The 25,100-nt window shown below is 41.4% G+C and overlaps 1 protein-coding gene across 2 annotated transcripts in view; it reads left to right on the forward strand.

The window, feature by feature from the left end:
• The first annotated feature begins 7,219 nt into the window (after positions 1-7,219).
• The window catches only part of st6gal2a (ST6 beta-galactosamide alpha-2,6-sialyltranferase 2a), a 48,452-nt gene continuing 30,571 nt past the window's right edge, over positions 7,220-25,100 (forward strand). Inside the window, exon 1 of one of the 2 annotated variants that reach the window (XM_035174655.2) lies at positions 7,220-7,451. The gene's annotated coding sequence lies outside the window, so the exon portion shown is untranslated. Of the gene's footprint in view, positions 7,452-14,110; positions 14,398-25,100 lie in introns of those variants that run through there. The other variant, XM_035174656.2, reaches the window with a different exon arrangement.

Genomic DNA, 25,100 nt, shown 5'->3' on the forward strand with positions numbered 1-25,100 from the left:
AGACGAGCACATCAAACATGCAGGGCCATCAAATGGTCCATTGCCACCAGATTTAATTGTCTCTCTTGAATGTCTGCTTAGGGCAAAGTTACCCATGCTGTCACTTCACTGCATCATGTTGTGTTTACTTATCACTCATGGTGTGTCAGGATAGAGTATAAACCTAATAAAATGCTCTCAAGTCTCATCCTTCAATCTGTCAACCCCTCGTCAAACGCCTCCACCAGCATTTTGTTGATATGAATGAGCCCATCAAATCAGCACAGCTTCATCTTGATGTGTTGACTCACATAATTCCTAAATCAGTCGAGATGCTGCGATCAAGAGAAACAGATGGCATGAAATTGCCGGGACACTGAAGCCTTGAAAAGCCCGAGCACATCAGCATATCGCCATGGAAACCGTCACGCTCCTGTGAGTTTCTAATGGTCACAATTAGTTGAGAGGAACAACAAAGTGGGTTGGACCGGAGAGATGGCCAGATGTTCAGCTGTGGTTTTAGCTGTGGATGAAAGCTGTGACTGCCTTCTGTTATGAGTCCCAGTGATGATTACAAAGGTAGCGATGATGAGGGTCTTGCTGGTGGCAGTGTTTTGTTTTTAAAAGAGCTGACAGTACATGCTCTCAGGAAACAGCCGAAAGGATGTTAGCCTCACCGGCCTTTTTCTAAGCATCGCCGAATGACCTTTATTCTGATAGATGGGAGGGTTCAGCTTTGAGTGTGCATAAAACTGAGAGAACATATTTTTGGTGGTGTGAGACGTGACCGTGAAGTCAGACGCTGTGTCTCAGATCACTAACTCACAGTACAGCACATTCTGTATTCTCAAACATGGCCGTGGTCCACTAACCGTGGATGACAATTACAAAATTTGACAATGGCTATAAAATAAACGTTTTGCCTTCTTGTGCGTCGTGCGACATAGAAATAGAATTGCTCGATCTCCTTCACTTTCGTAGCCCCGATGGTGACCGTTACGTGTGAGAAGAGTCAGTTTACACTCAAATGCTTTCGAAGCACTTTGACATACGTCATTGTGAACACATTTTCGCACTTAAAACAGTGACTACAAAGTTGGGACACAGCAAGACTGTTTTATCCAAAGAGAGGTAAAAGAAAACCTGGTGATTAACTAATCCCCAAAGTGATAACATAAAATAGCGCTATATTTGCTAAGGCTCCTTAGGTCCTCATGTTTAAAGAAAACTAAAACTGAAATATGCTTAAATTAACTCATGTAGAAAAGGATGATTTTTTTTTTTTTTTAGGTTAAACATCGAGACATTGTGTTAGGGCAAAATAACAGTGAGCATGTGTGTGTCTAGCAAGAGCTAGCTACTAGCTAACATTTCTGCTCCTTATTTCCATGTCTTACATGAATCATCAGTTTGGATCGTGGACCTTGATTGTGAATCGTGATCATGATAGTGGATCATGATTACAACCAGATTGTTTATATGCCTACTTACATATACTACAATTATTGGCAAAACCGCTATCGTTTTTTATTGCTGCTCCCTTCATCTATCAAAGTTTTTCTTTTGTCTAAATACTTTAATACATTATTTATATATCTATCCATTGATCTTAGACACTTTCTTTTCTTAAGAATATGCTAAATATTGTTATTTAGTTGACGTTCTCTGATCGAGCAGCATCTATTGCACTTCTGTCCGTCCTGGGACTCTCTCTGAAGTTTCTACATTTTCCCCCTGTTAATATGTTTTTTTGAGGTATTTTTTTCCTTACTCTTGTTGTGGGTTAAGTACAGAGGATGTTGCACCTTTATGCCCTATGAGGCAAATTGTGATTTGTGACTATGAGTCATACAAATAAAATTTGATTCATTGAGGTTTGAGAGGGTGCTGACTCTGCAGCTGTACAGGATGCACTTTTATGCACAAACTAAACACAGTATACACTTCATCCACAGTTCACATGCACTCACTTTCTCACACCTGGTTATGCACCTCTTTCTCATTGAGAAATTCCTTTTTCGCTCGTCCACTACAAAGCGCTGCAGTACAATGAAATGTTGCTGACTGACACCTGGACACTGGTGATAAGCACCTGAATCAAGTGTTTCACAAAGGGATTGCTGAGCTGCTGGGGGAGGGGTGTCTGTTGAGATGACTGTAGGTGACCTTTCTGTGCAGAGGTCTTAGCATATTGCTCTGGGCTGGAAACACACTTTCTACAGCCCACTCACACTCTCCACTTTTCAGTCACAGTCTGTGAGCACACCAATGCATTTGTGTGAGTCATCGTCCTCCAAACATCCTGGTATTTAGCTTCACTTTGAAGAGAACAGCGTGTGTGCAATGGAGCCCGTGTCGCTGGTTGCATCATTTTGTGGCAACATTGTGAGGATCCGTGCAAATGCCCTGACTCATGCATGCTTATTCGGATCTTTGTGTGTGTGTATTTGTGGTTGCATGGGAAATAACCAGTCTAAGACCGCTATTAGTGTTCCTGCTCTTTTCTCCGAGAGGCCATCCGAGCATCCTGCAGAGTTTCATTTGTTAAAGAGGATGTTTCCACTGTAAACACCATCTACTGCAAGTTTTTCTTCCAGTTGGCGTCATGGTTCACAGACTGCTTGTTAGATCTCTTTGTGTTGTGATTTATTATTCATTGGCACATTTGGCGGTGCAGCAGTAATTGCAGCATGCAGCAGCAGTGCCTGCATCTGATGGAGCACAAATGAATAAATAAATCTCGACGAGGGTGCTAGTTGAACAGGTGACATTTACTGATGAGGCAATTAAGAGAGCAGCGCACAAACACACGACCTGATTCCAGCATGGCACAATAACAGCAATTCTCTCTCTCGCTCGCTCTGTTATGTTAGCAAACCTTAACAAATATCCATTGCACATATTATTTGCTCCATCCGAATGAAGATGATGTATCAGAAAAGAAATACACATTGTTAGCCAGACTGTCCACAACATATGTTAAAAGTCATTAGCAGCCATAGACATTGTGGTGGAAGGAAAGAAAAATCCACATCGAGGTGTGTGTGTGTGTTTGTACAGATTATTTCCTTGAATCATAGTTTCTTTTAAGCATCATCATACTAATTTGTTGTAACTGTGACAACGAATTTTTTTTTTAAACTAAGTCGTTTTTGTACATGAGCCAAAGTACATTTTAATGTATCACATCAGAGACATCACAATAGAGATTTGTTACGTTTTTGGAAGGTACAGAAAAAATACTGACAGGCTGCCGGATCAGAAAATATACAGGACTTGTTTCAAGTTAATATGAGGCTTGAAGTCCGGTTAAGAACCACATTCATCTTTTAGCTTTGACACAGCAGATGACAAAACAATTTCAAAACAACATCAAAGTTCAATATATATCTGTTTCTGAGCAACAGGACTGATGTTCATTCAGATATGTCTAACATTTGCCTTCTTGATACGATTGTTTTATTCAAATGTGTTCTTATTTCATGTTTTCATGTCAACCTGTAATAGCCTTTGTGTAAATACTCTGGTCAGTTCAGCCAAAACATTGTAGCAAACTTTTAAAGATCAACTGGAAGATATTACCCCACTTCTTGCCTCTAATCTTTGGGTCCCTGTCACACTTTGAAGTTAAATCTTCATATCTGTTTATTACAGTTCACCTAGTTAAAAAAACATAAAGTTTAATGTCCCCATATAACCCAGCCAGACACCTACGGCCCTCTTTCACTGTGTATTTACAGAACTTTTTTAAATTTCCTCAGTGGCTGTGGAAACTCCCCCCCTGTTTAATGATTCTGATGCTTTCGTAAACAACCACTTCTTAATGGAATGCAACTGTTTTAACTTGATTTAATTGCATGCATGTTGGGAGTGTCACAGTGGATGTGTCGTGTGAACACATAATTTTTTATCATTGCCTTTATCATTAAATCTTCTTTCATTCATTACTATCCTTCTTAGCACTCGGGATGATTAAATTAGCTGTTTAAAGCAGTGGCTCGAAACCCGGGGTTTAAGGTTCCCTCTGAGGGATCACACGATGAATCTGAGAGAGGATTCATGTGATAAGGAAGTGAAAAAATAAAATAAAAAGGTGTTTTTTTTTTCTTGGAATAATGCTACCCCTTCTTTCCTCTCTCCTTAAAGTGAAACCGTCTGAGAACTTCACTCTTTGATGCGCAAATCATAGACATATACAACCTTGTTTGCAAGTAAACACTCCTTAATTAGGACAGAAGCCCAAAAGTTTTGGAATCACTGGCTTGAACCACTTAATGAATAACAAACTTGACATGACATCTTTTCTAAAGCAAAAGTACAACATTTTGGCAAATAAAAATGTTCACGTTCTAGTTCAGAGTTTTTATCGAAACCACTCACTTGTAAATATATTGTAGATATAAGGCTACTGCCAGAAGCCTATCGAGAGCAAAAGTCATAGGACATGAGAAAAATAATTTTACATTATTGTTGTGGAGGACAACACCACAACAAAATTATTATGCTACTTCCCGAATGTAACACGTCTCGTGTATAAACGTAAACACAGAATCTGGAGTTTTTGGTAAACTACACTTTGGAAGGCGGAGCTATTACGTCACTTCCTGTCTCTGTCTGCTGCTCCACCTTTCCCGAAAATAATGTGGAGGATTTGATGATATTGTGAACGTGTCTGTGCAGAAAACCTCCTGCTGCGTTGTCTGGTGAGTGATAAAGGCAGATTGCCGGTAAACTCTGTAGCCATTTCTCCGGATTTTACCCGCAAGCCATGTCTGAACAGGGCTTAATGGCATGTGGCGCATTCATGTAATGTCCTGTGTCACCTGCGAGAGAGTGGTAGTTTGAAGATGTGGTGGGCATGGTGAGTTGGATCACAGATGTTGGAGGCCATGATATCAGGCCTGGATCGTCTCAACTTTCAGTAGTTGTGCCCCAAAGATCCTTCCTGGTGCAGCTGGCATGCAACGCTGTGGTATACATGTATGTACGTCAGGATCTGCAATTTCACTAGAAGGTCCTGCAGCAGTCTGTCCCACTTCCGCTTCCTTAGAAATACATTACAAGGGGTGATTCAGTTTTCAAAGTTGAGTCCACCACAATCTGGTTAGCCTGTTAAAAACCTGATTGTTGGCAGAACGACAGGCTTTTTGGTTTTGTGCTGACTCGCTGTTGGAGACCCGGTCACTGATGTTTGTGTTGTCTTTGAACTTGATGAGGTAGTTTGTTATGTGGACAAGGAGAAAGTCAAGGTCATGCAGGAGAAACCAGACTGAAGCCCCACAACAGGCAGTGGATTGTAAAATTCAGGGTCCATTTGTAAACAGTTGTGTTCAGGTGCAGGCTGTCTGTTGGGACTAGTACGCAGTCCCCTTCTGACCTCATCAGTGTCATGTTCAATGTAAGGCAGTAGTGAAAAGGCCAAACTCAAGATCCTCTGTGAGTTGGTTTAACTCTGCTAACGAGAGTCTTGTAAGCTGGCAACATTAACAAAGAAAGGTGGTCAGCCGGTTGTAGATAAGGGCAGGGCACCGCCTCGTATTCATTGTCTACATTAGTATAAACATGTTCTAACGTGTTTGTGGAGGTGAGGGGTCTGGGAGAGCCTCAAGCCTCACCTCAAGCTAAACTTCAAACACTCTGATCAAATCTGGGGAGAACTGACCTGAGGTATTACTGAATTAACTCCCCTGCTACAATGAACTCCTCCAGGCTGGCGGTTCGGTTGTCAGCTAATAGTTGTGTGTAGTATGTGTGTGTTCTGGGTCTGGTGCAGTAGTTTGTGTTTTATATAGCTTTTAGCTTCCCCCACTCCTGCTTCCGAAGGCAGTGCTGGTATCTTCCTTCTGGCATTATAGCCCAAACTGATCCTGGTGATGAGACGATCTCTCTTGATAAAGGCTTTCAGTCAAAACAGTGCTTGATTGTATGTAGTGCAGACTTTCAGATATCATTGTCGAGTCATGTTCAGACTAGCCTCTGTTCCACTAGCTTCTGTGACTAACTGTATTTTCATTCAGCATTTCTTTATGTTCCTGGAGTTGACAAATAGCCCAGCACTAGTTGCTGTAGGAAACTGCAGCCCATGTAATTTTCTGTCTAAAAACGTAGACAGATTTCAGTTGTCTTTCCTCTGCTCTCATTACAGATTATAGACATGTCATGTCTGACTCACTTCTTCTGGGAAGCCAGGACGTTTAACCCCTTGAATGTCAAATGATTATACTTAATACTTAACTTTAGAAATACACTGTCACATGCATGGGCCACTTGGTAGCACTTGTAGGCATGTTTAAGTCTGTAACTGGCTAAAATGTTTGAAGAACAGTAACCTTTTTATTTTGTACATTATCAGGATTTTTCACAAAAGGGTGGATTATGTCAAACTGAAAAACAATGATATTAAACTGTTTTTGAAAAGACCTTCCTATCTAAACCTATGAAAACAGCAATATGATACACTTATAAAAAAGCTCTGCTCCAAGGCTGTACTGTTAGTTAAAAGTGTAGTTAGAAAATGTCAGAGGGATTTTGTATGAGATTTTCTTACTTCTGGAAGAGAACCAAGACGTTCTGGTTTCACTTCAGCTGTGATTAAGGCTGGAAACAGGAGGAAACAGCCAGACTGTATCCAAAGATGAGAAATCTACCGGTACCATTAAAGCTAATTAATCAATGCATTAAAGGCCAGTGCTCAAGATTTAGGTGAAAGGGATCTATTGGCAGAATGTTAGTGATGTTTTTGACAGTAATTAATCATCTTAATTGTACTGTGTTGTTTCTTTACCCTAGAATTGGCCCTTTATATTTAAATTAAATTTTAAATTTGATGTCTGTATTCTAAACAACATTGTATAGTTTTGCTTATTGTCTTTTTAAGACGCTAATTGTTCTCTTTTTAAGCACTTTGTAACTGCTGTGTTTGAAAGCTGCTATATAAATACAGGTATTATTATTATTATTATTATTGCCTGGTCCTAATACAGGCTACATGCCTTTCCCTCGTTCCTCCGCTCTGTAGCTGACATATCTACTTCTGTCAGGAAGAAATCAATACTAATATTCATCCACCTTCCTTCCTTCCTTCCTTCCTTCCTTCCTTCCTTCCTTCCTTCCTTCCTTCCTTCCTTCCTTCCTTCCCATCAGGCCCAGTAAGCCACCTTGGTGCCTCACTGTGGGAAAAAAAGGGAAAAAAAATCAGTCCTCCCTGACTCCGCCCCTCATTTTCAGATGTGGATGTTAGAAAAGGGCCAGCAACAATGTGACAGACAACGCACACACACACACAGCTCCGACCAGTGGATAATATCTTCACAGAGAACAGTGCGAGCCGAGGCGGACCAAACCACGGCTGCAGGCTCGCTCTGCAACCAGGCGAACCGGAGCTAAAAATGCACCGCCGGGCAGCAGCAGGAGCAGGAGCAGCAGCAGGAGGAGCAGCAGCATCACCCGCCGAGGAGCGACTCAGTTTCTAGGTAAGGCTTTGTTCGCTCTCCCGCAGCATTTCCACACAGATCTGCATGTTCTCCGGAGCGCTTCGTGCAGCACAGGCGGGAGGACGTGCGCGCACGAACGCACAAAACGACTCGGTGTTTGAAGGATGGTTTTTTAAAATTTTTTTTATCACCATCTAAACCTGCTGATGAGAAATGTGACAGGAAAACAAGAATCTTTTGTCTGTACGGGATCACCGTGTCCATCAAAGGGAGCTCGGCAGATCGTTGAGATTACGCGCGGTTCTGCAAGGTTGGCACCTAAAAAAAAAAACCAAAAAAAAAAACATGGGTTTAACCAACGTGAAGGGGCGATGGTGACACATGGAGCAGAGTTCACGGTGCGAGGAGGCTCGGCTGCAGCCTGCCATTGAGTAGTTTGCAAGAAAACCAGGTTCCTGCACACTGAGGAGTTCATTCACAGCGAGAACAGTGGAAACAGGCCTGCACGCTGCTCCACAACTTGAGGAGAAGATGCAGAGGTGTATTGTTCCCTTGACCCTTCTGTGTTTGGCTCCATGCACATGGTGAAGCAGGGAAACAGGAACCACAGATTAAAAGAAAACAGCCTCCAAGGTATCAATCAATCAATCAATCAATCAATCACAATAATATGATTTGTCCCTTTTAACCCCCTACTTAAATTACTGTAGCCCAATCATTTTGGTGTTTAATAAGGGATCATTTTAGAGTTCCATGTCATTATCTGCTCCTATGCACGTAAAGTAAGTCACAGCCGTGCTGCCGTAATGTTGACACACTGCACACAGAAATGTATGTTTATTTTGCAACACTACACTTCTCATGCGTTCAGCCCTGCTTCAAAGATGGAGCAGGCGTTTTTTTTGTTTGCAGCAATTCAATATGAAAGAGCCAGATACAATCTCGGCTCCAACACCTTTTGTGTTTTAAATTAAACACTAAGGTGTTACGTTCCCAATCACCTGGGCATCACACAATGGAGGAGAGTAAACGCTTTTAAAAGCAGAGAAGCGGATGAAAGTGTCAAGGGCAATTAAGTGTTTTCTTTTTCTGTGGGGAGTGTGATGTCTTTTGAAGTGCACCGAGTTGCCTCGCATCAGCACAGGGAAAGTGGAAGTTTGTCACTCCAGAGCTGTCGGGGATTTTTCTGGCAGACGTTGAGAGGAGGCTGAAACTCATTACAGTAAAGAGAACACACACACACCTATGCCTTCACACTTCTCTGTAGTCCACTTGATTCAAAGGCAGGTCTGTCCTCCTCTATTGTCTTCCCTGTGCAGGAAGCGTAAACAGCCGGGGAGGAAAATGGAAATCTTCTCTCTAGGTTAACATGACATTGCATCAGAAGAGTGTCATTTTTTGTTTGTGTGCGGCTGCTGAATAATTATGTGCTCACCGGTTTTCAGAGCTTCTCGGAGGTTGTTGGGAGGACGGAAGTTGAATTTGCTGAACACTGTTGAAAAGATGCACTTTATACTAACTAACTAAGAGTAAATAATTAAACTTTGTCAGTGTATTTTCATTAGTAGTTGATTAACTATATGGGACAAAGTATAACCAGTATAAACATTTTCTTCTCAAAGATGTTTTTGTCATTTTAGGCATAGTTCTTATCACACTGATGTTTGTTCAAGTTTACATTTTTCCAGGGAGTTTGGTTATCAGTTAATACGTTACAATGGGCTGAAACTTAATGATTGACAGCTAGGACTGACTCACAAATGCAGACGTGTGTATCGGCCGGACTTTCACAATGTGGCTCCATCTCCTGATAACTACTTTGCAGACCCTGGCTCCAAATGACATCAAATGCACAAGATGGCAGCAACCGTATCCAGGACATTTGAGCTTCATTTTTTATTTTTTTTTCATGATTAAGTAGAGATGCATCGTCCGTCTTATATACAGTCTATAATTTTGTCCCATAGAGCCAAGGGCTTCTCCAATAATGAAAGTTAAAAAAGATTATGTCTGCTCACTAATATTTTCAAGCTTCCAAAATTTTACGATTAGGAACTTGCATGATACAAGACATAAACCATTATTTCCAAACATTATTAATTACAGAAATAATGCAAACTATCTCAAAGAATGGACCCTAGACCATTCTATACTCTCCGAAAACCACCAACTAGCAGAGGGCATTGTTGTTATGCAGCTCAATATGTTGAGGATTTTGTATGTTCATGTTTAATTCTAATCCAACCATTATTATTGTCGAAATTGATATTCCCAACGATATATGTCGACAAATAAAACGGCAAGGAAAAATAGAGCACTGGGCTGACCATTACAGTTCCCCGCAAACAGTGTGAGAAGTTTCATTCTCACTTTGTTGCTCTCTTGTTCTAGTGCAAACAAACACGCGTCAGTGAGTCAGTGGGTTGAAAGCAACTGTGTGGAGGTTGATCTTCTTTTTTTAAGCAGCACAGAATAGCAGTGAGGAAGTGCTGCTTTTCTAAAAACACCAACTGATTAAATACATAATTGCATCATCAGTGATGATGACCTCAGAACAGGGTGAAACCAAAAGATTGACTGCTCTGACCAGAGGAAGTCCGAGAAGGAAGTGATTTAAGGAACAGAGGGTCATGAAGAGAGATTAAGTTCAACATAAATCCCCATATTTAATGATTCATCTATTCATTCAATTCCTGCGTTCACATTAGTTAAACACTGAACAAAATATGAAAATGTGCAGTTACTCTCCGAAGCCTCACAGATCATTGTGATGGAGTGTTACTATTTAGAGGATGAGTCCCTAATGTCTGTTCTATGTTGCACTATGGGGTCCATTAGGAAGATCATTTAGTGTTGCTGGCTGATGTGTGTCATGTACGTGTGTGGAAATGACAGTGTATCTGAACCAGAACCTGATCCTACAGCATTGGTAGTAGATTGAAAATACATTTCAGAACAGAAAATAAAGACGTTTTGCCTCGTGGACATGTTTGCATGCGCTTTAAATGTCAATAAAGGGCTGATGCACAGAATCAGAGGTTTATCTGTTCATCAGCAACATAGTCAAACACTTATTTTAAATACTGGACCATTACAGGTCCGGAGATCCCTAAGCAATTGCATTGATTTTACCATAGGATGAAATTACGTCTTGCAAGAAGTGTGTTTTTAAATGTCAATTAAAAAATTTTAATATCTTTTTTGTTGTTGTATTGATTTTTGTTATTGGAAATTTTTTGGTCACTTGGGGGGCGCTAGAAAGTTGTAAGTTGATTTAGGAAGTGAATAGTTTCTTTATTTATTTATCTAGCAGTTAACTTAGCATTAATTTGATTAAAGCCAAACCAATGTATCAGTTGGCCTGTTACATACTTGCTACACTTTTGACGGATATATTGATGTTTGCTAATATGAATACTTTTACTTAAAGATACACATTTCTGTTTATAGTTTTTATTAAAAATATTTTCTTAATTCTAGATCTATATACTGTATTTGGTTGTTTGTGTCCTTTTTAATAGTCTTTTATAATAAAATGCATCGTTAAACTATTAAACCCCAAACATTATAGGAATCATTTTCTAATTTCTGACACTAATATAGGAGCCAAGATATGTATTGGCCAGTACATTGGTTTCAAAATTTTTTAAAACTCTAATATCAGCATCTGCCCCCGAAAATTCATACCTTCCCTGGCTCAAAATGTTCATGTTTCTCGTCACCTGGCGAATCCAAGTTGAATATTCACCCTCTTTTTGCTCTGTTTTGAGTCTCCACCAATTCGTTACAATTTATATCTGGCTCTTACCCTGTGAGATGCTTCACTACGTTGCCCAGCTCGTCTCTAACAGTGCAGTGGGTCTTTTAGAGCCTTTAGAGGCCCCAGAAACAAAGCGATGAGATTGATTGAAAGTGAAGTTTGGAACCAGACAGCAAGACAATGAGCTGAAACAAAGCTCAGTAAAGCTATGGGGGGCTGCATATTCAGGCGGTAATTATCTGTCGGTTGTTAACCACAAACGTCTACATACACATTATCATAATTTAATGTCCAGCATCTCACACCTGCTCATCAAATTGCAGAGGTTTATATTCGATTTTGCTTCTTCTTATTTAATCCTAAATTTCTCATGTAATTTTACTGTTGTACGAATATGGGGGTAGAGTTTCATTTGTATCTGTGCCAGACTGTACACGTTGAGCTACAGTGGAGGGACCGCATGGGGCCGAGCACTCTGGGAAAAGGTAGAGGTTTAATTCCAGATGCACTCTAACAGACCAGACCAGCAGTTATCTGAGCTCAGCCTTCAAACGCAGGAGCGCTGGAGTCATCAAGGCCAGCTGTGCCGCTCACTCCTGGCCGAGTGTGTGAGCGCTCCGAGGACGGGACCCTCCATGAGAAACACATGGACGTCCAGGGTAATTGGCTGTCTCCGCGAGATTGTAAACCTCCTGAGCGGAGACATGGCTCGGGGTCTTGTTTCTGTGTGTGGTGCTTTCCTCCCTTTGTTGTGTCTTCTTAAAAAGGGACATGGGACGTTTGAGCAGCTTATTGTGGCGTAGCTTTCCTAGTTGTGCTATTAGTCTGTGATGGTCGGCTTATGTCAGTCTGTGTTTAGAAGTAAGTGTCCAGAGTTCAGAGTGATTATAGAGAGGTTAAGCTGTCTGAAAATGGCTGCAGAGCTGTAGATTAGTGCGCATCTCTGCTTGGTCAAACATCATTTTCTTCTCCACTAATACAACAGCCAGCGTGTGAAATACGAATGAATCCTACCAGCATCTTTTTATTTTTATGCATTAATGCTGCATCTGTCGGTGTGCACTGATTGCTCTGTATATGTTAATCCAGCTCACAGTTTTCTTGAAAGTTTCATCGCAAGAAACTGAAGTTGACTCTGAATCCTCAGCAGGACACCCGACAAGTCTGAAGTCGATCTGATGAGCATTATACAATGAAAGCATTGATGTGTCTTGTTCTTAGCTTGGTGTGGGGTTGGGGGGGGGGGCCTGCTTACAATAAGCTCATAAACATTCAGTGTAGGCAACTTACATTACCAAGGAAACCCTTACGTGTGTGTGTGTGTGTGTGTGTGTGTGTGTGTGTGTGTGTGTGTGTGTGTGTGTGTGTGTGTGTGTGTGTGTGTGTGTGTGTGTGTGTGTGTGTGTGTGTGTGTGTGTGTGTGTGTGTGTGTGTGTGTGTGTGTGTGTGTGTGTGTGTGTGTGTGAGAGAGAGATGTTTTTGTTTCTTTTTGTGGGAGTTGGCTTGTCCACTCTGTTGGTGTCTGCGTGATTGCACAGAAAGTGCCGTCACAGTAGAGGTCCCCCTCGCTTAAAATCCTGGCATGTCCACACTGGGTCCTGCATGCACATGTAAGCTGCTTTCACACATGCACTGAACACCAGATAATCAACTGCAATTATCCGGAGGGGCTCTACCCAAGACTCCAAATATCCCAGTTTGTTGTTGCGGACAACCTCTGGAGTTTCTGCTGCCAGCTCCCTAGTAAAAATTCAGGATAATGTCCAAGTAGGTCCATGTTTGAAAGCAGCAGGATATTATCCAGAGGATTCCCTGTAAGTGCATGGGCTGATGACGTTTCTAAAGAATACAAATATCTATGGATGAACAAGAGGAGATTTTGGTAATAAGTGCTGATGTCAGTGTTGATGAACTGTAAAGAAAAACACGTGATCTCTGCACCAGAATTTATGCATTGCATCCTGTTTCCTGCACACTCTACGCAGACGCCACCCCTTGTCTGGCCGCAGAATCTCCTGCTGCGTTCTTCATATGTGAAAGGCAAACTCCAGGGAAACCCCACAGAAAACATTTCAGAATTCATCTCTGAAAATGGCTGGGGTTTTGTCACTTCCTTTTTTCTAAAGTTAAAGTAACCCTAACCCTAGCAACGTTAAAAACTCTCGAGATCTGCTCAACCGAAACAAATCAAGTCGACACTGCACTTCCTTGGGTCCTCAGCAATGCAGCTGCTGAATTTGATCAGATGAGTAGTTGTTGAGGGGCCACACCTTCCATCAGAATGCGTCTCCACATGTGTCTCAAGTGACCACTTGTCATCTGACCTCACTTCCCTGATCCATATGCAAATAAATCATCATCGCTGTTTGCAACGACTGAATGTGTTGCTGTTCCTCTCCAACTGTGACAGATGGGCCTATTGTCAGTGTGGGTTTGTGTGTGCTCTAAAGTGAAAAAAATATTTTATTCATTTGAGATATATATATATATATATATATATATATATATATATATATATATAAAGAAGTGTAAAAATATTTTGGGTTTATTGGCAAGATGGAGGATATCATTTTGAGCAGGTGGTCCTTCAATGTGGCCCAGGAAACATTTGCATCGACAGAGTTAAAGTCAGTTGTCAAAACCACCTTACAAATGTGGTCTGAAGTGATCAAATCTCAAATGTGTGATTAAAGCATCTTGGTTGTGTCCACACCTGAACTCGAAACTGTCTCATCGGATCACCCAAGATGGATGTGGATGCCAGGTCTGAACTCGATCTGTATCTAGACCAGAGAGATGTTGTTGGTTTTAGCTGGTCGGAGTGGAATGAAGCTTCTTAAGCTTTATTTCAGTTTTTTCCTAGTTGTTAATGGGCATAAATAATTAATCTCAATCCATTCCCAGTTCAGAAACAAATGAAGTGACGGTGTCTGACCATACAGTCTGATGGATACAAGCGTTGTTACAACCACTACGCCTCAACAAGCAGGTGAACAAATGGTTAAATTAGCTTCAAGTGGACTTTCTTTACCTTCTCACATCAAAGGCCCGCCCACCTTGGGCGTCTGCGCTCCCAGCTGTATTTATGGAGCATAATGTGAGGTGAAGAGCCTCATTTCCTTTACAGGACCTTGCAGGCTGTATTTGAGAGGGCTCTGCACCGTGAAAGCCTGTCATCAAGAACTGCTGTCCTGTGTGATTTATCACAATGCTTGTGCTCAGAAGGTCAGGATGATTCAACTCTTCCCTGTCGTGTGTGTGTGTGTGTGTGTGTGTGTGTGTGTGTGTGTGTGTGTGTGTGTGTGTGTGTGTGTGTGTGTGTGTGTGTGTGTGTGTGTGTGTGTGTGTGTGTGTGTGTGTGTGTGTGTGTGTGTGTGTGTGTGTGTGTGACCCACCTCCTATTTAGGCATTGAACAGCCATTTGATGTCTGATATTTGATGACTTTCTCTTGTCCCTCATTCACGCTTAATGAGTCAGAGACTTGTTTCCTCTCTAGTGCTGTGTCAGAGGTGCTGGTTTTAAATGAAACATGTCCTGAGTTTTGGTAATTACACGGTGCATGAACACTTCACATGGTGCTGTAATAGAGAGAGAGGGGCCAATTGATAGCCCAGTGACCTTGGCCATGTCTGTCCCTGTAGCTCCTTCCAGACATGCTCTGAAGTCCGGACATTGTGCTTGTGAGAAAGCAGCAAGAAAATGTCCGGAATATTTGCAGCGAATTAATGTCCCAGGATGAAAAAGAGGTGCCATACATGTAGAAGGCGCAGACAAAGCTGTGGACTTGGAAAGACATCGAAGTAAGAGAGCTTTTGGTGATCAGAACTGACACCAGTGTTGTTGTGCTGTCAACAAAAAATAGGATTCCCGCATCAAAATTCATATGACATATCCTGCCTCCTGCAGGCTCTATCCAGGCGCAACCCCTCGTCTGAATTCCGAAAATTGCTTGTTGCTGTGTACATGTCGAGCGATGTCTTCATGCGTTAAAGGCAAATTCCATAAGGTTCGACCAGATTTCCAGAGTTGAAGTCTGAAAACGGCTTGTGTATGTGTTTCCATGTGTCAGTTCAGTATTATTGTTTGGATGTCTGACCCTGTTGTGGGATCAGGTGTGAATTTTCTACAGCAGATGGACTGTGACAGCGGTGTATGAGAGACTTCTACCTCCATGTTCCCCTCTGCCATTACTGGATGTGGTCGCTTCCTTAGAACGAGATTAATGAGTGTCTAAGCACGTCTTTGCAAAAATAGACATTTTTTTGTTCTGCTGATACAATCAGTGCTGTGAAGGAGGATAGCGGGGGACAGGACAGACCTAATCTTCCTCAGCGGGATCAGTCTTTAATGGAGTTAGGACTTTCTGGTCTGACCTTGCTGCACCTGGTATTACAGCAGCATGAGACCATCCCCTCATGAGCCTGATCCCCCTACCACCTACAGAGAAGCGGGATCAAAGATGCCTTGCTTGTTTTTCTTTGATCCTTTCTCGAAATCGAGCGAGCGTGTGTGTGTGTGTGTGATGTATTTTGATGACTTGGCGACAATGGACATTAGTCTTGAAACTGACATGATACCTATCGAACAGTAGATACACCAAATCATGGAAATGCAAAATAAAAGCTGCTCTAATAAACCTTTTTGTGTTTGCACTCGCTCAAACGAGTGTTCATTGTGGAATGGGTCACTTGTAGTGTAGTTTGTTGCTAACCTTACCTAACCTGACATGCCAGATGGTTTGTGGAACAGAACCATCTGGGAGGCTTCGTTGGCAACTGTTTGGAACACGACAGGAGCTTTCAAAGAAATACTTGGAAGGTGATTGGATGAACCATCTGTCTATCACAGTCTATCCTGTTTGCCAAAAGCACTTCTCAGAAGAGCGAAAACATCTTGCCTTCAGTGCCATTCTCGGTTCTTTGCTCTTCTTTCAATAAGCAAATACTTCCCAGTTCTGATATAACTGATGCTATTGCAACATCTATGCCGACGTATTTAGGAGCCACTGATGTTGGTAACACTTACAGGCCTGGACGTCAGAGACTACGGTCATGAATGTTGTATGAATAAGCCTGTTTGTGTGCAAGCTCAGGTTGGTGAAGAGGACTGCTCTTAAGCTTACTGACTAACTTAAGTTAGATTTTAGTCGGCATATATGCTGACTGCATCTTTTTCATGACCAGGACAGAGGTGATGGGGAGAGCTACACTCGGATGAAAGAAATACTCGAGAGGTGAAGAAGGCGAGAGTCTCCGACATGCAGATGAGACGCAGAGTTAACAGTTGCACAGTTTGTCTGGTTGAGCAAAGTGTCTCATGTCTTATATTCAATTAACTCTGAAATATCAAGTGAAAATCTATAGAGGTCTCAGCTGGACTAAGATGAGTTGTGTCAACGCCTGACCACACTTGCGATGTGCACATAGCTGCCGGTGGTTCCTCTGTCATAGGACACTGATCCGTCTGAACCACCGCAGTTCAGCCACAATCCAAGTGCTTACACTTTACTGGGCCAGTCCTCACTTGCGAGAAATCCAGCTCCCTCACAAGGTTCCAGATATTCAAATCAGTGGTTAAAAATGTTGCGGATTAATTCCCTGTCAGCTGTTTCAACTTGTTCCCTCTGTTACAAAGAAAATCACCTAACACTCAGGTGTGCAGGTGTGTTTAAGGAATTTGATTATGAGTAATGATGTAATAAATTTAATTTATATAGCATCTTTCATGCATAATATTTAGCTCAAAGTGCTAAATTATAAAGTGCAATAAAATAAATCAATAAAAACATAAAATGCTTAAAAGCTTATAAAGGTACACCAAACTAAAAAAACGATTTAACAAAAATAAAAGACCAATAAAACGACATGTCAGTAAATGTTCAGTAAAACAGTCTGGTAAAAAATAAGGTTGCAGATCCAAGTGAAAGCCGGAGTAAAAAGGTGTTTTAAGCGTTTTCTTAATGTCACTTGCAGAGTCTGATTGTAGGATTTGCAGTGGAAAAATAAATAAAAGTACTTGTATTAATTCATTTATATTCTTTGAATCATTTTAGAATGTATTGAGCCATCATAATGGTTGAGAGTAACCCTCATACATTCAAGTCCCTGCAAGTTGATGTTGTCAGGCCAAGCTCGGAATGCTTGGCAGTTTTTTTTTCTAGTGGCCTGTTTGTGTCTCCATTTAGCCTCCTCACTGAAGACAAGAACTGAAATATAACATCCTTTTCATTCTATTTGTGGCTAAAATGTGCGCTTTTACTTTAGGTTTCCAAGCTGGTCTGTACTTAGCTGTGCATCTACATGCGTGCATGCACTTATGCAATTGCATGCCCTTGTGTACGTGATTGGCAGGCGTTCAGATCTCTGGAATGAGCTGTATCGCCTGCAGTGTGTTGTCAGCTCCGCATGCTAGGTGCCAGTGGTGAGGAGGTGGTTGAGTTACTGCTGGTAGTAAGTTACATTTCCACACAAAGACTGGCAGGCAAACAGTAGTACAGTATCGACACACTCACCCTTTTGTTCACATTGACAGAGATGCAGTAGTGGATGCGTTATTTATTATATTATGTGTCGGTATGGAATAATAATTAAATGACTGACTTAAGGACGAACGTTCAGAGACACAAACGTGGTCAGTGGAGCGGTGTCTGCATTTACATCTGCATGCACAGCAGCACAGCAGAATGTAGGTCAGAGAATAAGGCAGATGTGGGGGAAGGAGAGAAGGTGAGCCTTGGAAGTGAGGGGAATAGGAAGCCTTTCATTATGTCATGTTGGAGCAGCGGCAGGATTAGGGCAGGAAATATAGTTTTTCCCATTCGTTCTCTGGCGCTCAGAAAGAGTGACCTTTGGGTTCTTGGTCACCTCTCTTAACAAAGCCCCTCAATAGTGATATTTGGCTGTGTGGTCTGAATGCGTATGTCAAAGCAAAATTTCAGTTTTTTTATATTTTAATCAATGTTTTTAACTAAATCTTGTAATTGTGAGATATTGGGTGGAGATTGATGAAGGGAAAAATGTACATCTTTTCATTTTAACACAAGGTTGCATCATAATGGAATAGAATAAAAGTGAAAGTAAATTAATAGTGTGTTGCATGTTACTGGTTGCAATTTGGAGGGGGGAGAGTATAACCCAGATTATTTCCCATAGAATTTACAGACGTCCCCTAAACACCCCATGTGCAGGCTATTGATAGACACTAGCTTGGCAGAGAGGGGTTATGCAACATAACATCAAACTATAATGATATAAATGGTATTGTCTCATCCTATATCTTGTTTGAATTTGTATAAATAAATCTTTATAATGTTATAATGCCCAGCCCTTTCATCAGCTCCGTCCTCACGTAATAACCTGAAACTTTTGTATATAGTTATTATTAGCAATGACCGACGTTAAACACAGAACACTGGATGAAACTGTTTTACTTGATTGTTTTTCACAGCAAGACTCTGCTTTATATGAGCTCAGTTCGGTCTACTGGCTTTTCCTCACAGCTACACTGTGGAGTTTCCAGATGTGATGAAGTGCAGTGAACCCTCTGGAAAGCGCAGACACTTCGCTGTATAATTACACATGTGCATGCAACGGCTCATACAGTGCCATTGCTACGATTTACACATGTTTCATAAATGCCTCATATGCATGATAGATGCTAGCTTGGAAGAAAGGGGCTAGGGAACATGATAGTATGTAACTATGACATGAAAGGTTTAGTCTCATCCTATGTCTCGTCTGAAAATAAATAATACCTTTTTTAAAAGATAAAAATACTTCCCAGCCCTGTCTTCATATCACATAATGTCGCATAGCACCTTCTAATGTCCATCTTATGGATTTTGATGCTACAAAATTAGCAGCGATGACAAACATTCTACTTGATTGTTTTTCACTGCACGACTCTGCTTTATCTAGTTTAGTCTACTGGCTTTATACTTAACAGCTGCGCTATTGAGTTTAAAGGTGTGATGAAGTGCAGCGAATGCTGGCTGTATAATTACACATGGTGAAGTTTGCACAGTAATAACCTCATTTCCTCTGGGGGCTGCAGCAGAGTGGACCTGCAGCAGGGGCTTCATTAAATGAGCAGTTAGTCTGCACATATGCCTTTTTAGTTTGAGCTCAGATTGCTCTCTCCAGCTCAGGACTTCAGGTGATGATTGTGATGCAGCTTCTTTGCTCTTGTCTCATGTAACCACTCAAGCTTTTGTCTCTAGATATGATGTATGAGAATGTACAGGTGGTACGTGTTGTACAGTGAAATATTATACTTTCCATTTGCTGTGTTTGGGAGGTTCATGTCGCAGTTACAAAAATGGATCAATATCTGTATCAACCTCTGCATTAAGCACAGTTTTGTGACTGGAAACATCAGAACTCTATACATATGGCAGGCATTTTTTAATGTCTGAAAATAATACTGTCGATAAGATTATTTCTATAAGTGCAAATTTTAAGACCTGGCAGTTAAAATGGTGAAATGAATTACTGCTCAGCTGCCTCACAGGTTTACACCTTGATGTCTTGTCTTGACATTAATTTACGATCTCGGGTACAAAACCTCCGTGTTAGAACGAACATTTATTCAAACTCTGTAAAAGAAAGATTTTAGATGGAATTTGCTCATTTGAAGTGGAATGTGTCAGATTCCATTAGTGGAGCGTAAACTCGACCCTTAGTTGATTTTTATTGGAAGATGTGAAAATGAGAGATTGGAACAAGAAAAAAAACTCCAGCCAGTTAATTGTTAGAATTCATGAACAATCTTTATCTATTGAGGCTTTCGTTTCCCCCAAAGTCAGAAATTCCACTTGAGAAGCCACATACAGTTTAATAATGGAGCCAACTGAGCTCATTATTTATATTATCCATTATTAAAATCTGCATGAATTAATTAAGTTGCTCTTAAATATGGAGGGAAATGATACTGCAGTTGTGTTCTCAAGACTGCTGCTCAAATAAAACCTTTAAGGTTAGGCCTATATTTGGGGAAAAGTACCAAAAACACAGTATAATTCAGAAGACACAGCTCAAAATGCATGGAAGAAGTCACCATAGTCTTATTTAAAATGTGAATTACCCATTTATTAGTTCGTTTGGCATGATTGTGTGCTACTTCTGTGGCTGCTACTCTCTTGAGTCTGTATGTGTGAAAATTCACACTCAATGTTTGGATGCAGCCACTCCCAATTCCAACACTGGTAAACTTTGTGGATTAGCAGGTTTTGATGGACACAACATACACTTGGATTTCAAACATACTTATTTTCTGAGTTGCAGGATGATTTCATGAGTGGTGTTAACCGATAAAAAGCACTTCGCCCAAGCTAGAGCTCATAAATAACTGGGCCTCAGTAGTGAAAATACGAACACCATCCCAACACCCACCTCTGTTTCAGGCTACATCCTGTTTCTAATTGTGGCCCCTCATGTTAGACCTCACTTGAAAATCCCCTCACACATGGAGCTTGTGCTGCTTTTGCAATTATACCATGTTCTCCTCTCATGATCCTGGGAGACTTGGCCTGGAAGTTCACAAATGAATTCAGCGATCCAAAATTGAGCCTGACTGATGTATTGCCTGGCAGATTTTATCAGCCAATGTTGGCTTATCACAGATACATCAGTAAAGACATCTGCGTTTTCTTATATATGTTGACCAGGCATGTTTACGATACAATTCTGCACACAATAAGCCAGTAATGAAGGCAATATTTGTTGTATTCTTTGTTTGTAGATGTTTTCACTGTCAATTCTCATATTGACACCCAAACATCTATGATTTGATTTGAGTAGTTGCCACACACCTTAAAGTCTGAACCAAGGTTCATGCCTTTGTCATTGTTTGCATTTGATCTGATTTAGATTTGACATATGTACATCCTATCATCCTCACCCACGTGGTCTGTGTTTACGTATGCTTGATGTTGATTGGTTTGAAGACAGGCGTGTGTCTGACGTCGCCTTGTTGGCAGATCGGTGGGTACCAATCTTTGAATGAAGAAAATTAACAAACTGCTTGATTTGGTTAATTTGGTTGCCACTGTACCATTGTTATGTGCAGACAGAAGAACATGGGTTCTTACATGACCTGTTTCAGTCCGAAGCTCAACTGCGAGGTTGTTTAACAGGCAGTGTGAGACAAATAGAAGCTGTTAATCATGCAAAGTGACTCGAGTGGAGCCCCAGAATAAAATTATAGAGCTGGAAATCGGCATAAACGGTTCCCTTTAATCTCTATTAGCATAACCAGACTCTGCCCACTTATTGTAATTGACGTCTATTTTCTGCTTAAATAGAGGCAAGTATGGAGAACGTGTTCCAGTGAGCTAACGTCTACATTTAAGTTCTCCATAACTCCTGGTATCACTTTCCAATACCAAAGCCAGAATCTTTATTTCCGACAGAATCCTCTGTTTGCTTATTTGAGAATATTTTTCAAGACCCCCTCGACCCTGGTTCCTCAGCACTCTCCGGTAAAGTGGACTAAACCATTTTCAGTGGGATGCTTTGCAGCTGTACTCTCGTGACGGCTGGCAGTATTTACCTGGCAGTAAAATAGTGAGAGTTCAGTACAGTCACCTCCGGCAATGCCTGTACTATAGACACAAGGAGAATCTTACAGCAGGGAGCAGCAGGGCATGCTGGGTCTCAAAGGATGTGGTTTTTCAAAAAGGAAAATACCTATAAATATACTGTGGTGGAAATTTATCTCGAGATGTGAAATAAAGAGTTTCTCAGACCGGAGTTGCCTTTGAGTTTTTAATAGTAAGCTCTGCAGAGGTTACACAATAAACACGGGTGCTCAAAGTGGAACTCCCCCAAAGTCCAAAAAGCAGGTTCTCATACATGTTTCAGGAAACATAGCATGAAATACGGACAGGAAATCGTCATCTGTGGCTGTTGGAAGGAACGTTACCTCAAAGTGCATACACACTGTTTGTGGTCACATGCAATTTGGTACACAGACAAACATCTGCTGTTGCTTCCACTTTGAGGTTACATACTGTCAAGGTAGACAGCATCAGTCATGACAGTAATACACTGATCAGTGGAACTTTCCAATACAATACTTTCTTTAGTTTCCTCTTTTGTGGTTCTGTTTGGGTTGTTTTTGCAGTGGTTGGCTGAGATCCAGTGTCGTATTCATCAAGTTCCTTTTGTTTGAAGAAAGAAATGACATGGAGAAAACCAAATGTAAGAAAGATTCATACGCCATTTCTGACATCCATCCATAATCTCAACTGCTTATCCTTTTGAGGGTTGCGTCGGGGCTTCAGCCAATCCCAGTTGACATTGGGCAGGAGGTGGGATACACACAGGACAGGTCATCAACATACAGAGACAAACAACTATTCACACCTACAGTCTGCCATCAATTTTAACTCAATCTGCATGCCTTTGGACCGTGGGAGGAAGCCGGAGTTCCCAGACAAAAGCCATACACACACACACGTGCTAACCACTGCAACACCGCTCCATGTGTACTGCACCATTTCCTACATATAAACAGGGCAGTGTCTTATTCTGACTATTGTTTCAATTGGGTTGATATGGATTATTGATGTCTATATAAACGGGGTCAGTCAGGGAGTCTGGAGAACACAGATTCAATTTTGCTAGACTGTAAGTGGACCAGAGAACGAGCCAAAATCTCATAATCTCAACCCAAGTCAGTTTTATGTACAGTATCTGTTTCCTGGTGTATAAACTGTCAAAGATGATCAAGCTCTGAACCCTTTGCCTGAATTGGTCTACACTTATTGTACTTGCCAAATCACTAGAGTTGAGTCAAGTTTAGAGTGAAATTACAGGCATCATCATGCCTTGTACCAGGTATTTGGCACGACCGCATGTAGCCTGGAACAAAACGCCACTCCACTCCCTACTCCTCCACTGTAGACGTCCCATTAGGAACAGCAAAGTGTAGTTTTTTTTTCTTAACTAAAACTAAATTTTGCATTATTGTGATTAAGATCATTACTTTCACATCCCCTCACCGATCTTGCTGTGAGCTGCTGCCACTCAGAAACCGACCAATCAATGTAAACCGAAGTTGTAAACACTACAAATGTTGTATTTTATGGTCACCAGAATTAAATGTTGATTGATCAATGTAGTTCATCGACGTATTTTTACAGCAAAAATGTCAAATATTCCCTCTAGCAACATTTATTTTCTAAGTTTTAAATAATGGAACATAAACATTGTCTCACTATCCCATATTCGCTCGGATTTAGTTTTTTTTTTTTTTGGTAAAAAAGTCCTTTTTGTTCATCACCGTCTCCTGCTCTCTCCCACTAAGTCGTTTAGTCGTCCTTCGCTGTCTGGCAGGCGCAACGTTGCTATGTTTCCTTTTTTGTACCGTTTTCATTGTGTGTGTGTGTGCGTAGAACCTCACAAGACTGGCTCTGTCCTCCACCCCCGCCTCTCCATCTGTGCCACACATTTATGTTGTTTCGCTGCAGTTACTGAAGCACACATCCTGATTGCTGCCAGGTGAGGCAAGAAAACAAACACACACACACACACACACACACACACACACACGCCACGCCTCAGGGCACACACACATGCTGTGGGGTGTGTGTGTGACACACTGCAATGGGCTTCTGTGGAGTAGTGGTGCATATAGATGACATTTGCTTTTTGATAACGCTGTGTTTGCCTGCTCTCTCTCTCTCTGTCTCTCTGTCTCTCTGTCTGTTCTGTGTGTGTGTGTGTGATGCTGTTGTTGTTATTTCCAGGTGGTAAATGGCATATTTTCCACAAAGTAACATTCAACCTCAGTGTTGTAGACATGTCGAAACTGCTACCCGGGGGATTACTGTCTGACACCCATCCCAACTCTCAGCCCTGAGGCAAGAACAGCCACAAGTTTACAGAAAGTAATCAGATGTGTGTTTGTGCAGATGTGTGTGCGTGTTTTTCTCCCACACTGTCTCTTCTCCCTCTGGCCCAGTTGCCCCCTGCTGTTCTCCTCCTGCTTGACCAGGGTCAGTGGATGAGCTTTGGCCTCCTGTGTGGCCTCGGGGAGGGAGAGGCCTGGGTGTTTTAAGTTTTCATGGAGACGGGGGGAAAGCGGAGGGCGCCTGAGATCACCGCTGCTGCTCTCTGCAGGACTCAGCAGCTACACACACAGGAAGCTGTAATAAGGACTAGAAGAGGCTTAACACTCTGCATCGATTTTTTTCATCCTAGCTCCACTCTCAAGAGAAAATCCTCCACGTTAAGAGCCAAAAATTCATAATTACATGTGGATGAGAGGGTTTTATTGCTCTAATGTGAGGCTATTTAATGCTTCATTTATTCACCTTGATTGCAGTGCATTTCGCTCTGGAAGATGTCAGTGAACCTGACTGGTTGAGCACTGGATTATTATCAAAGCTGCAGGAAAAAAACAAGTCAGGCTGATAATGATTTGATGGTGTTTAAGTGTTGTCCTTAATTATTGTGGCACAGCAACAACTCGACTAAGCTACTCTGTGTGTGTCTCAGTGGAGCAGTGGTTGTTGTTGTGGTGACGGCTACGCAGAACTGGAGATTAGAAAATTAGAAACAAATAATGAAATACATACTTGAATACATGATTAAATTAAAGACTATTTATGTACTTATAATTTTTGTATTTATTAGGGCCCGAACACCGACAGTGCGAAGGCCCTATTGCTTTTCGTTTGATTATTCAGGCAAATAAATCATAATTTTTGACGGCTTGAACAAACACCAAAACCCTCCAAACTTCGCAGGCGCTTCAGGCCTGATACAAATGTACTTATTCTGGAGTGAATTCGAATAGGGCGTGGCAAAACGGCTCAAAAGTGCTCCCTAAAACGCAGCAATTCCGTCTGGTTTAACCGAGCTTTACGAAATTCGGTACACACGTGTATCATGACCGGACGAAAGAAAAGTGCCTGGGTTCAATT

The sequence above is a fragment of the Hippoglossus stenolepis genome, chromosome 13 (assembly GCF_022539355.2).
Source record: "Hippoglossus stenolepis isolate QCI-W04-F060 chromosome 13, HSTE1.2, whole genome shotgun sequence".
Classification (NCBI taxonomy): Eukaryota; Metazoa; Chordata; class Actinopteri; order Pleuronectiformes; family Pleuronectidae; genus Hippoglossus; species Hippoglossus stenolepis.